Source organism: Plasmopara halstedii (genome assembly GCF_900000015.1).
Source record: "Plasmopara halstedii genome assembly, contig: Scaffold_816, whole genome shotgun sequence".
Taxonomy (NCBI): Eukaryota; Oomycota; class Peronosporomycetes; order Peronosporales; family Peronosporaceae; genus Plasmopara; species Plasmopara halstedii.
Genome location: NW_020187732.1, coordinates 1,528,373 through 1,528,939, shown reverse-complemented (window position 1 = coordinate 1,528,939; position 567 = coordinate 1,528,373).

Genomic DNA, 567 nt, shown 5'->3' with positions numbered 1-567 from the left:
CTAATGGATATTGATGAGCAACGTGGGGGATCGACGGCATATACTAGCAAGCATGTTCCTGTAAGTGCATCAGTTTGTGATAGCCTGAGTATGACGGCTAAATGCTTCGTGAGTGATGACCCTAAGAATCTCCTTGATCAGATGTTTGGATACATCCATTCAGTTGCATATAGCATCTATGAATACAATGTATGTAAGTTTGGGGCTCTCCACAAACAAGTAGATGATCAAAAGGAATTGGATCAACTAATTCAGCAAATTCCTCTCCTAGGTTTTAAATCCGGACGATATGATCTAAATCTGATTAAGAAGGATCTATTCACAGTGTTAGGACCTAAAACCATCAATATGGCTATCAAGTACCCAAGCTACATGTGCATCTCTACAAATAATCTCAAGATTCTCGACACCTCCAATCACCTTCCAGCTGGAACATCCTACAGTTCCTACCTCAAGACGTATTTAGGCGGTTGTAACTGCTCAGATAAGATCCGATGTGTTTGTGGGCTTGGTAAGGGTTTGTTTCCATACGAGTATATTACAAGTTCTATAAGCTAAATGAAACAG